Source organism: Adiantum capillus-veneris, chromosome 11 (genome assembly GCF_014529385.1).
Source record: "Adiantum capillus-veneris isolate H3 chromosome 11, ASM1452938v2, whole genome shotgun sequence".
Taxonomy (NCBI): Eukaryota; Viridiplantae; Streptophyta; class Polypodiopsida; order Polypodiales; family Pteridaceae; genus Adiantum; species Adiantum capillus-veneris.
The window spans coordinates 92480120-92495535 of record NC_140941.1 but is presented as its reverse complement, the minus strand read 5'-3'; positions in this window follow the sequence as shown (position 1 = coordinate 92495535).

Sequence of the window (15416 nt, the reverse complement as noted above, 5' to 3'; positions counted from 1 at the left end):
CAAAGAGGAATAAGAGACAATCTATCTCTCCACACCCACAAGAGGCTAAGAGGCCTAAGCAATCATGAGATACTCCACATGGGTCTCTCAGCACTGCTGATTTTGAGCGTGCAAAGAAACACAATTTGTGATTCAGATGTCTTTTGGACCAACATAACAACAAGGATTTTCCTCTTTTGCAAGGCAAAGAAAAGGCCATGCACACAGTACAACGCCTCATATTAGATTCATCTCCTAAATATTGTGTTGTAGAGGTTCTTCATATGGAAGAAAAGCACAAGTGTTGTGTGTCTTCTTCTATGTGGTAGCCCACCTTTGGCCCCCATGAGTTGATTCGCATGCATGGCACTATTAACGGACAACGTGTTCATATTTTAGTGGATGATGGTGCAACTCATAACTTCTTGAACTATAAGCTCGTCAAGGAATTGAAGCTTACATAGACTCCCTACTCTCACAAGTATGTAATCGAGCAGATGTCTGGCAATGATAAATGATAAAGAATTATGGGACACGATAGTTCAAGGGGTTGAGCTTATTGTTCAAGATCATACGACGACCCCGGGGGATTCACCATGGAAAACTTACTGAACCATGTAAGTGCAGGGGAGGGGGTTTTTTTAACAAGTTACATAAGCGTATAATTTAGGGGTAGGCCCCCAACAATTTATCTCCCAAGCTTAAAAATAAGGGAGGGGGGTATCCTATGTGTGTGTGTGTGTGTGTGGGGGGGGGGGGGGGGGGGGGGGGGGGGGGGCAAAGTGAGAAAAGGGAAAAATGAGAGGACGTTTTTTTGTTTCAAAATCATGGCTTCCCGAAAGAGTCTTCCCTTGACCTTGTGAGTCAATAGCTACAAAGATACATTCAAGAACTAACACTGCTTTGTATCAATTTCTTGTTTTGTGATTATAATTCATTTGCTGGGGGATGAAAGCTATAAAGAGTTTGTCTAGATGAAAATTTACATGGAGAACCTAACACAAATTTATAACCATGTTTTTGAGTAATTTAGATAGGTCAAAGTTGGACGAGTAGCCAGAGTGCGGGCTAATCGGCCACATAGTTCGAAAGTCAAACTAAGATACATTGAGGGTACATCTAGTTATCAATAGAAGTGGTTCCTTAATATGTTGCCAGTAATTATGCTACACGATCTTTGACTAATTTTACTTAGCTAGATCATGTGAGACCTAAATTTTATATGTAAGATAGGGGTATGATAGTTTTCTTCATTGATTGGTGTATAAGTGTAGAAAGGGGGGTCATATTCCCTAATAGGAGTCGTATATTGGGGTTTTATCAAAGTTGTCCGCTCGCAGGTGGCGCCCCATTTTGTATATAGAGTGCATCCCCTGGGACGATGACCCTTGACTTTTAAGTTATGAACATGGACCGTGTTGATGTAGTTTTAGGATGGGAGTGGCTACATGGTTTAGGAAACACATTGCACACTAGTTATGAACACAACTCCTTATCCTTTATGGCCAATGTTAAACATGTGCTTTTGCTTGGTGAGAAAAATATACCATCTGCACCTCTTATATGTACAACGGAGCTTTTTCTTTTGCAGAAAGTAGATTTAATAGATGAAGTCTTTTTGTGTTACTGCTTGTCTCCAAGACTTGTGAATTCTCAAGAGCAAAGTGCTGCGAATTCTAGTAATGGTATGCAAAGTGAATTCTAATGATAAGCAAAGTGTTAGCAAATCTAGCAAGCAAAGTGATCTCAATTTTAATTCTATTGAGAAATGTGTAGCTATTGTAAAACAAACATCACAGGAATTACAAGATTCTCCATCCCAACATAACTCTAGTTTACTTTATCCTTTTGCACGACAAAAGCTAACTCACTTACTCACAGAGTATAGTGATGTATTCTCAAGTGATTTACCACCGGGTTTACCCCTTACACGTGATGTGCAACATGGCATAGATGTCTTGCCAGGCACTAAACCGGTGAGTAAACCACCTTATGGTATGAGTGCTAAAGAAGACAAGGAGGTTGAGAGTCAGTTGGATGACTACCTCGCCCGTGGTTTCATTAGACCTAGCACTTTTCCTTGGGTATCACCAATTCTATTGGTAAAAAATAAAGATCGTGCTATGTGCATGTGCGTAGATTATCACGGATTAAACGCCACAACCATCAAGAACAAGTATCCTCTGCCTCAAGTGGATGAGTTGTTTGATCAACTTCATGGGGCAAGATACTATACAAAGATAGATCTTCACTCAGTTTACCATCAGGTGTGTATCCTTTTGTAAGATATCTCTCAAACTACCTTTATAACACGGTTTGGGCATTTTGAATTTTTGGTTATGCATTTTGGTTTAACCAATGCTCCAGCTACATTTATGAAACTCATGGATAGTGTCTTATGTCCCTATCTTGGAAAATTTGTTGTGATTTTTCTTGATGACATTCTCCTTTAGAGTAAGACTGAAGATGAACACATAGAACACTTACGATTAGTGTTCGAACAGCTATGAGCTCACGCTTTGTATGCTAAGCAAAACAAGTGCAATTTCTTTAAAACAGAGATACATTACCTCGGTCATGTGATCTCTTATTCTGGCATCAAGATGGACACAGACAAGGTCGTTGCCATTCTTCGATGGCCACATCCCAACACGATTGAGGAGCTTCAAATATTCTTAGGCATGGCTGGATTTTATCGACAGTATATCCGTGATTATGCCAAAATCATTGTTCTTATGGAGGATCAATTTAAAGCAAAAGGTAAGACCTGTTCTTGGAAAGAAGCCCAAAAATGCAGTTTTAAATAGCTCAAGGTATCTATAGCCACTGCTCCCATCCTAGCAATCATTGACCCACTTAAGCCGTTTGTGGTAGCGATTGATGCTAGTGATAAAGCAATTGGTGCCGTACTTCTTCAGGAGGGAAGATCTATAGCCTTTTCTCAAGGCTTGGTGAAGCTTACAGGTGATGGATTGTCAATGTCAAAAGCAAGGTGGGTAGATCTTACAGAGGAAACTACAAGTGAGAACTTCATAGACATATATATTGAGGTCTTTAAGAAAGTCACTCAATATTTGGGTAAATTGAGTAGCACAAAGAAGAATAAGAAGTGGAAGAATGACGATATAGGTAAAGTAAGTCAAGCTAAGAATCTCAAAGAAAGTGAGAATCCCTCACTTGGAGAAAATAGTGCAGATGTGGTGCAAGAAGATCTTTCAATTATACCCTTAGAGACTCAACATGATTACCTAGATGGTGAATATAAAGTTCACTTAACTGTAGCTATACACACTTTGAAAAGCTAAAACATACAACTAGAAAGGCGCCTTACCATAAAACCAACCTTGAAGATGTAAATATCGGTAACTTGTTAAATACTAAAGGAAAGATTAGTAAAAAACAAGCGATAAGAACTGATAACCTTGGGTGTTGCCTTTGCAATCTAAACCCCTTGGTTGACCTCTACAATGTCAAATCGATTGGTTGGACTTTCGATGGACACTGCTAAAACTAGCACAATTAACTTATATAATTTGCCATATATAACGTTAACTCAAGTATATAAACACAAAAAATGATATGCAATGTTGAGATTCTAGCAGTCAAATGATATGAGGTTTTTTTAAAGCACTTGTTTTGATAGGCAAAATAGCCCTTGACAAAAAAATAGGTGTCATTTTTACGCCTTGATGTGAGTCCAGATCTCACTTTAAAAGCTCTACATCTCTACGCTTTAAAAGAAAAAAAACATAAGCACAAAGAATTGAATTAAAATAGCACCCCTAAGCTCTACCTCCCTAATCTTTAGAGCCCACTTTAAAAATTCTACATCTTTAAAATCCAAAGCCCCATTTACAAATTTAAAACTCTAGATCCCTAAACTGTGTTGAACTCTATTGTCTAACCAAAAGAGAAAGATCTTGATAAAGAAGTTGCAAAAACTTCTAAGAGTGGATAAGAAGGATATGTTAGAATTGCACACTATTTTAAATTTGGAGTGTAATTTACCCAATTTATCCTAGTTGACCAATACAACCTTGCACTAGAAGCCTAAAAATGCAGATCCTTGTTAGACATGTATGTAAAATACCTTTAGAAGCAGTTTGCAGGGCACTCTAGACCAATCTCCACTCCAGCAGACTTGATGCCGTATAATCCAATTACAAAAATGCTTCTCCAAATAGTTGAAGTGCATGGAGACAAGATAGATACATACCACTATTGGATTCTCTCTAGCCAACATTCCATCATAGAAGCTAGAGCTTTCTTGCGCAACAAGAGCACTAAGTATGCTTCCAAGCAAGAGTTCTACAAGTTTAGAATTGCAAGGATAGTGGTAGATGCTCCCAAAGAGGTTGTTGTTTGCATATCCAAAATGGAGAACATGGAGAGAATAATAGCATTGAAGCAAAAACCTTATGTGGAGGTCTTAAAGCATGGTCATAGTTAGTGGATTTCCTACTCTAAACCTGCAAAACCCAAGGCACGAGTTCCTATTGGTCATGTGATGCGAGCACCTTGGGATGTAAGTTTCACTTCCCTATGCTCATTTTCTTTATAGACACGTCTTGAAATAAAGTTATTTTCTTTTTGTTTATTTTGAATGCCTTTGTAAATGTGGCTAAATCACGTTCAACCATCAATCATTTGCCAATAGAGAAGGACACATGGTCATGTATGATGATGAAATCTACGACCAATGGGTAAACATCTTGGAGAAGTATAAGGAATCGGATGCTCGTAGGAAACAACCATGCATAAAAACTTCTAGATGCCTAAAAGGTTTAGAGGATAGTGATGTCAAGTTACTACAACTGTGAGCTGATAGAAGAGAAGATATGCTTACTGAGGCAACCACATCAAGCAGACATGTTTGACCTCTCTGCACGTGCAATGAAATTAAAGCAGACCAAGATTTTTATGGCTCAAATGTTAGTGGTGTTTAAAGAGGTAGATCTGTCTGTAGCAGTCACCTCATGGGAAGAATGTAGGTTTCAGAATGTAAGTCTCATTATGACATTATAGATAAGATCTACAAATCTCTCTTCATAAGCTGTACTCAATGGATTAATATTGAGCTACAAAAAGCAAAGGAGAAACAACCACTTCTTGAAATCACCAAGGGGTATGTGCAATGGATCATTGCACAAAAGAATGGCACTTCTACTTTGCAATTCACTTTACCATGGACAATCAAGTGCATTGGAAAGAATTTGGAAGGCATTGAGTTTCTTTGCAGTGAGAATAGCTCTATAATTTTTGTTGGTGTCTGTATCATAGAGACAACACACAAAAGTATTATATCTAGTGGTTGGAGTGCTATCCAATTTTCTAAAGTAATTGATGTAGTATGGCACATCAACCATTAGAGTTTGTAATCGCTGGCTTAGTCAAGTATCAACATGCTGCCTCCCTAGAGAAGGCAATTTCTAAAAAATCTAGATGGTATGAAATGCATGTTCTATCTTTGAGATACTTAATAGCATTAGAGACCGTCCAAACATGTGCTCTTCATGAAGTATATTTTGGGGTTTGGGCATTCTTTAGTCAAGGAGAGAAATACACCAACTATTCAACTGTTAAAGAGTCATTGTTGGAGCCAATGCATTCTCTCTGCATCAACGATGACAAGTATGATGATGTGACCACAACCAAAGACTTTTTTTGCGTCGTGCAATCAAATGCATCCGTTTCAAAGAAGATGATCAAGTAATAGACATCTTCTCATTAGGCTATGGGACTATAGATGCACTACAACAACAGAGAAAGGTAATATCAATTGCTTGTACCGATGATCAAATGACGCAATTGGAAGCTCTTTGCCATTCCACAGTGGATAAAGACCCTGATCTTTGAAGGTGGAAAAGTGTAGATACCATAAAGATTGTGGATTCCAAGGAGTCAAAGGAAGAAGGAATTGAAGAACCATTGGATACAAGTGCTGATGCCATTCTAGAAAGTCTACAAGAAACAAGTTAAGCTAGCCATCCATGATATTATATCATTGATTCTTAGATTGTTACATTTATCATTTTATCTTTTTTTTTCCATTTCAAATCCACCCATGTTGTTCAAAACATTGATATTTAGTTTGTTCTTTTTCTCAATTTATTTAAAAAATTTCAACTGGTGAGTTTGCGTTTTTCCATAATAAATGTATTGAGTCAAATAGCACCCTACATATATATGGTCATAAGATATATTATGTAATACTTTAAAGCTAAGTGAACATAAGATGCTTATTTTAATCCATTTATAGTGTGTCGGATAAAGCTATGGGTTTGGTTAGAGCACCCTATAACTTGAGGATCATAGAGTTATTTGTAGACATGTCCCCGTATGGACTTAGGGCCATAGGATCCCCCAAAAGCATTTGGACTACCCTACAACCTTAAGGCCATAGGGTGATGGCATAGAATCTCTAGAAGGGAACATGACCATTTGGGATACCCTACAACCTTAGGGCCATAGGGTGCAAATCACTTGGCTGTCTATGGAGACACCTTATAACATATCACATGATACCCTATGTCCTTCAGGCCATAGGGTGGTTATTCTAGCTCACCTAAAAACTATTTAAGAGTCTCAAAAAATTTGTCCTTTGGCCTAACTATCTTGTTAAAGATCTTAGGGTCATAGTGTGCTGATTCTAGACCAAACTTATGGGGACGAAGATATGTCAACTTATTGCCTTGGAATCATAAGGTTCATATACAATAGGAACATAGATTCCGTAGCTTGTGATTAAGGTTTTAATATTCTTGTGAGAATAAAATGAGCTAAAAAAGTCATAAAAGTTTTTTGGCTGCAAAATTACAAAATGAGATTGTGAATAGCTAATTTATAATCATCTTAAATCATATCTTAGGTTGAGTGTAAATTCTTTTATTGTGAATTGATGGTGTACGCATTTCAAATTATTATCTTTATATCGCAAATAGCTAGATTAAATGTATATTTGATATTTGTTAAATATGTCAAATACTTTCCTAGATAATGAACATCAAATATCAAAGTGCATGGTTTATAAAACATTTGTTTATTGGTTTATGTGAAGATCTAATTCTTCAATTGCAACAAGGTTTTATTCAAAGAAAGAGAGTGTGAGTATCTTGGTCAGATATATGGTTTTGTTTCTCTTCTGGATGATGTATGGACATCTTGAATTTATTTTAATAGAGGGAAGCTAAGACTAGTATAGTTTTTTAGCTTGTCTTATAGAAACTAGAACATTGTATCAAGGTGTATTACAAAGCAATGGTTGTATAATGTATGAGAATTGCTGTAGTTTGTCAACAAGATTGTATATGTAGTGGTTAAACCCAAGACAAGCAAATGCATTGAAGTGTAAAGCTTAAACCTATCAATGATCTTTGTGGATGTGCTTGCACTTTTAAAAAGGTTCCTTTTTAATTTCGTGACCTTGATTAGTTTTTTGAGGATTTTTTTGTAACATATTAAAGATGTGCCACCCTTTAAATTCTTTTAAAACTTCTAGCATCCAATACTTTTGAGGATTCTGTCAGACAACCAAATTTACATAATTTTATTGAGAACATTGAGAAAAGTAAATGTGTTATCAAATTTAATAATATACAAAAGAATTTTTTGTGATCATGTGACTTTAAATTCAAAAAAAAACTTGAAGATGACGACTTGACAATCTATCTATTGTTTAAAACTAGCACCTACAAAGCTATTGTTGATTCTCCTTTCAATGCTCCCCTTTGCACTTTAAAAACTATTGTTGGTGTTATTTGTACCCTTCCCTTTTCATAAGTACACAGGTTATTTGTTCAATTTCAATTTCCTTTTATAGTATACACAAGGACCCTATGGTTTTAAGGCCATAACGGTAGCATAGTTTAGCTCTTTTTGTAGTCTTCAAGATGTGTATTAATAGCATCACACGTTTTTAGCTTCTTTGGGTGTCTTGTGTGATGGTCCAAGTGACACTTAATAAGCAAAGAGAAATAGGATCTAAATAACACTAAAGGCTACTATGCTCAAAGATTACCATGTTATGGTCATAAAACCATATAATGGGTATCCTATTGCCCTAAGCCATAGAGTCCCAATATAGATCGTATAAAAATATAGTTCGGTCACCAATGGCCTTGGGCCATTGAGTTTTCTCCACTTGTAGTACATTAGGATGTTAAAGGACACCTTTTTCACCCTATGGCCATAAGTCCATAGGGTTGTCTAACTATGATCTATGTTATTATGAACCCTTATGGCCCTTGGTCCTTAGGGTACTAATACATAAAAATAAAGCTATAATATAGTAGACTCAAAACAAAGCATGTTATGGTCATAAAAATCATATACAGGGTACCCTCTATGGTTCCACAACCAAAGGGTGTCAACATGGATTCTCTAGAAGGGTTCTTTTCATATGTATTATGTTATTCCCTTGATGCACCTTGGCCACCCTATGGTCTTAGGGAAATAAGGCTCCAATAAACAGAGAAGGCACCCTTTGTCTCACTAGGATCTACATAATGCTAAGTAAATAGGCAAAGGAGTTGTTTCACTAAACGATATCATATGGTCCAAAGGCTATAGATTAGTTCTTTTCATGTATAAACTAATCCACAAATGCTATGTGGCCTTAGTGCCATATAGTGGTGCATACAAAAACTACCCTATGGCGCCTTAGGGCCATAGGGTACTACATGCAAAAAGTACCCTACAATGTTAAGATTATAGAGTTTTCTCTTTTTTTTATGCCTGCAAAAGTTACCCTACAATCCTGAGGTTTTACAGTACTCCATATATGTCCTATGGCCTTAGGACCATAGGGTGACACATTCAAAAAGTACCCTACTACAATCCCAAGGTTATAGAGTTCTCTCTATATTATATATTCAAAGATCCTATCCCTCTGGCCCTAAAGACAAAGATAGACATATTTTAGGCTCTTATAGATTCTTAAAGATACCAACACAGAGCCATAGGATGAAATATGTTTTTCTTAAATAAACTTATTATCAACACTCTCTACTCTAGAAATTCTATGGCCCTTGGGCCACATGGTGCAAATATAGAGGTGCATCCTATAGGCTTAAGGCTATAAAGTTTTCTCCATTTTATACATATAAAAAATCTTATCCATGTAGCCCTAAGACCATGAAAAGGTGTATTCTAAGCTCTTATAAAATTTTCAAGAAACATAAAGAGAGTATCTATGTAGTTTCTTCAAGAAACATATGATCAATGTCATGCGTCACAAAAAAACATAGAGTGTCAAAGTAAAATCTCTCCAAGAGTATTTAGGTCATCAAGGGTACCTATATGGGCACCATGGTAGCCCTATGGTCCTAGGGCCATGAGAACTCTCAACCTATAGTGCTTGAGCTTATACATTGGTACACTTTGGTCCTAGGACTATATTCAGATCTCTCTTTTGATCAGAGGGAAACCTAAGGCTCTTGAGTCATATGGATCTTGGTCCATAGGATCTCTCATTACAATGGACTCCAATCTATGGTCCTTGAGCTTATGCATAAACACCCTGTGGCCCTAGGGCCATATGATCTCTTATTAGAATAGAGGAAAACGTACAGCCCTAGGACTAGAGAGAAGCCTAGGTGTCAATGTAAAAGCCCTCAAAAAGCATTTAGGTTATTCTAAGGAACCTACATGGTCATGATAGCAGCAGCCCTATGGGCCTAGGGCCACATGATCTCTCATTATATTAGAGTGCAACTTATGGCCCTTGAGCTTGTACATTGGCACCCTAAGGCCCTAGCGCCATCTAATCTCTCATTAGAATAGAGAATAACCTACGGCCCTAGGGCCATAGAGTCTCTCATTACAATAGAGGGTAATCTATGGCCCTTGAGCTTATACATTGCTCAGGGGAGTTCACTATATGTAAAACTACCATATCATGTGCGTTCAAGACATGTTTGTAAAACCCCTTATCTGTGAATTTTGTTAAGAATATAATGTACCCTTTTCTTTTAAAATCTTTAAGTTTTTTTCAAATTTGAAAAAATAATGCCCTTTTGTATATATATTTCTGTAAGTTTCAAGAACTTTAAATACCCTTCTATTGAACTCACGTGATAGGTTGCATGTTTATTAGGTGACCTCCCCGTGATACATTGGCATTCTATGGCCCTAGGGACAAATGATCTCTCATTACAATAGAAGTCAACCTATGGCCTTAGGGCTAGAGAGTGACCTAGGTGAGAATGTAAAAGGTATAAAAGCACATCTAGGCCATTCAAGGGTACCTACACGGGAACCATTGCATCCCTATGGCCCTAGGCCCATAGGATGTCTCATTATAATAAAGGTAAATCCATGGCCCTTGAGATTATACATTTGCACTCTATGGACCTACAAGAGGAGGTTGGCCTATTTGTTAGTATAAAAGCTCTCAAATAGCATTTAGGCTATTCAAGGGCACCTACATGGACACCATGGTAGACCTATGGCCCTAGGGCCATAGGATCTCTCATTGGAAGAGAGCGCAACTTTTGGCCCTTAGGTTATACATTCACATATTCTGGCTCTAACTCCATATGATCTCTCATTAGAATAGAGAGAAACCTATGGCTCTAGGTCCATAGGGTGGCCTAGGTATCAATGTAAAAGATCTCAAAGAGCATTTAGGACATTCAAGGGCATCTACATGAGTATCATGGTAGCCCTATGGCCCTAATACCATAGGATCCTTCATTACAATAGAGCGCGACCTATGGCCCTTGAATTTATACATTGGCACCCTAGGGCCATTGGATCTCTCTCATAAGAATAGAAGGAAACCTAAGGCCCTAGGGCCTCAGGGTGGCCTAGGTGTCAATGTATATAATCTCAAAAATAATTTAGACCATTCAAGGGCACCTAAATATGCACCATGGTAGTCCTATGGCCCTAGGGCCATAAGACCTATAATTGGAATAGAGGACAACCTATGGCCCTTGAGCTTATGGAGTGCCACCCTATGGCCCTAGGTCCATAAGACCTCTCATCAAAATAGAGGACAACCTATGGCCCTAGGATAGTGTGGCCTATGTGTCAATGTAAAATCTCTCAAGGAGCATTTAGAACATTCAAGGGAACCTACATGGGTACCATGGTAGCCCTAGGGCCATATGATCTCTTATTACAATATGGGGCAACCTATGGCATTGGACCTTATACATTGGCACCCTATGACATAGGCCCATATGATCGCTCATCGTCAGAATAGAGGGAAACATATGGATATAGGGCTAGAGGGTGACCTAGGTTCAATGTAAAATCAATAAATGAGAATTTAGGACGTTCAATGGAACCTACATGGGCACCTTGGGCCTATGGCCCTAGGACCATAGGATCTCTCATTCGAATAGAGGACAACATATGGCCCTTGAGGGGCCCTTGAGCTTGTACATTTGTACCCTATGGCCTTAGGGCCATAGGATCTTTGATTAGAATATAGAGAAACTTATAACCTACCCATGCTCACCATCACATGTCCTAGAAAACATAGTGAAATCCGGGCCAATATAGAGGTGAAAAAACATGAGCTTGCAATCCTTAAGGTTCAGAACAAGCAAATTATGGTCATAGGATCATATAGAAAACAACCTATAATTCTAAGTCTAATTTTTCCATTGTAGAGGGTCTAATGGGTATAAAGTACCCTATGGTCCCAAGACTATAATTTTTTTCTATTTTTAATTACCCAGAAAGAAAATGCCTTATGGACCTAAGACCATAGAAGACATATTTTAAGCTCCGAAGCAGTCTTCAAGATACCTACAAATTTCCCTCTATGACCCTTATGTCATAGAGTAAAATGTGTTTTCCTTCAAGAAACCTATTATCAACACCTTGTAGTCAAAGTTGACCATGCAACCATAAGGCCCTTTAGGGTGGTCCTAAGTTTTCCACTAGCTATATTGCAATGACATCCTTGGTCTTATTAAATGTATTTCAGATATCTATTAAGTTTATTTTGAGATAGAAAACTTGTCATTTGGATACTCTATAATTTTCTTCCAAGAGTGTGACAAAGATAACAATAGGTGTCTTTTAAAACTTGCAGTCCTTCAACACAATATTACGATTGACAAAGTTTCACATGAGATTGTTGGTACAAAGGATTTTCAAGATAATGAATCTTTGGAGATTGAGGTTGACAAAGTTTCACTTGAGATTGTTGGAACAAATGATTTTCAAGAAATCGAACCTTCTGAGAAAGAATCTATGGATTTCCATAGTAACAAGAGAGTTCTTGAAGAAGTTAACAAAATCCTACAAGTTCCTAGAGGTCAACCATTGCAGCCATTGGAGAATAATTTAAAGAGTGATGCTATGGAAGTAGAAGATTCTATGGATCTCCATAGCAGCCAAAGAGTTCTTGAAGATGTTGAAAAAAATCTACAAGTTCATGAAGGTTAACCATTGCAGCCATTGGAGAAGAATTTGAAAAGTGATTCTATGGGAGTAGAAGGTGATGCAAGTTCCTCAAAATATACAAGGTCAAAAGAATAATCCATCCAGAACATTTTAGTAGCTCAAGATCTGGGAACTAGGGTGCATGGTGATTTGGACCTTGCATCCAATGTGACAGACCAATGCTAACTATAATATTGAGCTTGGGTGGATTGCTTTTGAGATGATGCTGGCACAAGTCCAAAAAAATGAAGAGCTTAAAGTTTCAACATGAGTATATTGTTTTACGACCAGGATGCATTGAGTTTTTAAAGACACTACTTAGTAATTTCAATGTTGGGATATGGTCATTTGCTAATGATACACATGTAATGGACATCGTCAAGATTCTAGAGGAGGCTGGAGAAAAGTTTCCATTCTTTATGATTTGGGGACAAAGTCAATGTTAATCATGTGAAGAATCAAGAATCATTCGCCCAGATAATCTAGGAGTAGAATCACTTTTCAAACTGTTGGCTATTGCATCAACAAAATTTGGGATTGATGCAAAAATAATGCTTCTAGTAGATGATGCACAATCAAAGGATGTGTTAATCCTGCATTGAATTGTATTTCTCCGCCATTATTCAATGTTGATGAGGAGGATAATATCCTCCTTGGGGATTTGTTGCCATATATTCAAGCTCTTCATCATGTCAATGACATTCACACAATTACAAGCTCTTATTTATATGGACAAGCACCCATAGTGCAAGGAATGAACTTTATAATCATGTTAACAAGGTTGTTGTAGAGTGGAAAGAGAAAAATTTGGTTTGTCTAGGGAAAACCTACTCCACATGCAGACTATCAGAAGCTTTCCGTCCTCTCGACGATGAAAAAGATGCTACATCTAGCAATAGTGAAATTTTGACTTGAAGTCATGACAAGAAAACCCTAACAATTGATCGAGAAAAAGTGAGTCTTTTAAAGAGTATGAAACCTTTATCAGCCTTAAAAGGTATTGAAGCAATTATGCTTGCTCAAAAATTGGGATACAAGGAGCCTGCTATCAAAGTACACGAGGCCAATAATTATATAAAACATTTAAAGATATAGTATAATCTCAACTAGATCTCCATTGAGGAGATGATCGAGTAGATTTTTGTAATATTATGGAATCAAAAAGCTCTTCATGTATTTTTCAGAGTGCTTATGCAAATTTGTCTTTCAATGTTATATGTAATTTTTGACTTTGATGTTCCAAATGCTCAATTTTAGTTTTTTGACAGATTTAAATGTTTGTTGTTTTACAATTTGTATCCATTGCACCATCAAGGACAATCTACATGTCCATAAGGCCATATGTTATGTTATGAGCTTAGGGGATTTTCATTTTATAGTATCAACACCCCATGAACCTAAAGCAATACATTGGATTATTTTCTTTCACAAGATACCTACTGATTGTGGCTAATAATAAGTGTCCTTAGGTCCTAAGGTTTCTAACAAGGCACTTAGTATCCCTATATAGATAGCTTCAATAAAAAGCATGGGCCTTTTAGGACAAATAATATTCTTTTTGACATTCTTAAAGTGCCTATATGTTATTTAAAAATGGCACCTTATGGCCTTTGGGTCATAGAGATCCGTTTGTTCTTTGGCCACACTTTAACAAAGTGTGGCCATATGAAGCCATAATATTGGCATTGTATGATCCTACATATGGCCACACTAGTTTATCCACAAAAAAACTCTATGATCTTAAGCCCAAAGATTGTTGTATTAACTTTTACAAGACTTTTTATTAATTGTAATCATAGAATGTGATGTAATTTGCACCTATGGCATTAGCACCCTATGACCATAAGGCCATAAAGTGACATATATTATTCCAAAAAGCACTTACCTTATGTGGCTTGGAATTAGAACCCTTTAGCCTTAATATCATGGGAGGCTATCTCTAAGCTACTTAATGAAAAGCACAAACTTCTTAATTGCAAACTAGAAAGAAAGGCATAACTCTCTTAGGCCACACTTAGGCTCCATCTATTGACATAGGTAAAGGAGGATACTATACTTTCAAGGAACAAAATAATATTTGAGAATCTTACAAAGAATTTATGTAATTTGGAATCACAGATTCCTATGATCCTAGGTCCATAGAAGACAACATATCCACACCATATGGTATCATAACCCTATGCACTTGACGCCATAAGACAAAAAGGTGCTCTAATGAGAACTCACTAGAGGGTATCCTATAACCTCAAAGATACTACGTCTTCTATTATTGATTTTTGATGTCATTCTTGGGCATGTTTTAGAAACAGTTTTGCTATTATAATGTCATAAATTAGGAGAGTTTCATCTCATATTACATCAAGTATCTCATTCAAGTGGAACAATGATTTGATAAGCTACCAACTTCTTTCAAACAAAAGAGAAAATCTCAATTAATAAATAGGTTCAAAAAATCGTTAAATTTTGGATTGATGAAGTGACTCCTATGTGAGGAGACATCTCTCACTTAAGTAACCTTGATAATATAATTGTTTGATGCTCCCATCATTTTTTCTTAGTACTTGTTTTATTTTAGGTGATAAAAACTACCAAAAAGATGTTGACAATTGATAGTGCTACCAAAATGGTGTTTGTTAAACACCCTCTATCTTGGAGATACTATATTCTTGCACTTAGTACTTTGTTGTACATGAAATAAAGAGTATAAATTTTATAAAACGAGTTGTTGGAAATATTTGTGCACAACCCATAGTTGGTGTAATAAATTCTCTCTCTCTCTCTCTCTCTCTCTCTCTCTCTCTATGTGAGGAGACATCTCTCACTTAAGTAACATTGATAATATAATTGTTTGATGCTCCAATCATTTTCTTCTTAGTACTTGTTTTATTTGAGGTGATTAAAACTACCAAAATGATGTTGACAATTGATAGTGCTACCAAAATGGTGTTTGTTGTTGTGAACACCCTCTATCTTGGAGATACTATACTTCTTGCACTTAGTACTTTGTTGTACATGAAATAAAGAGTATAAATTTTATA